The following is a 513-nucleotide window of genomic DNA, read 5'->3' on the forward strand; positions in this document are numbered from 1 at the left end:
CATAACGTGGATGAACTTTGAGGACATTATGCTGAGTGAAATAAGTCAATCACAAAAGGACAAATATTGTATTAGTCCGTTATTGTAAAAGTCAAGTAAATTTTCTTTGTTGGTTACCAGGGGTGGAAGAGGAGGGTAGGGAATACTGTTAGATAGATAAAGTTTTGATTTGGGTGAAGAGAAGGGCAATGTACCAAATGTGAGTGATCAATATAGTGGAATTGAGGAAGAGAAAGACAGAGAGAGGTACATGGGAAGTACAGACAACAAAGATTAATCCTTTTGTGCATATAGTACGGTATGGTCAGTGAAGTCAAACACGGGTATATGGGTGGATAGATGGGTGGACAGGCTGAAGTATTACATATGTCTATGAAGTGGGGAGTGCACCCAAGAACATGTATAGGGTTGGCAGACAGTGGTTCTGTAACTTTATGTGTATGATCTGAATTCCCAGATGTATTGTGCAGCTGACAAGGGGCAAGGCTGTAGTCACTGCTTGGTCATAGCCAG

The sequence above is a fragment of the Orycteropus afer genome, unplaced genomic scaffold, assembly GCF_000298275.1.
Source record: "Orycteropus afer afer isolate SDZICR_OR568_19922 unplaced genomic scaffold, OryAfe1.0 scaffold00253, whole genome shotgun sequence".
Lineage (NCBI taxonomy): Eukaryota > Metazoa > Chordata > Mammalia > Tubulidentata > Orycteropodidae > Orycteropus > Orycteropus afer.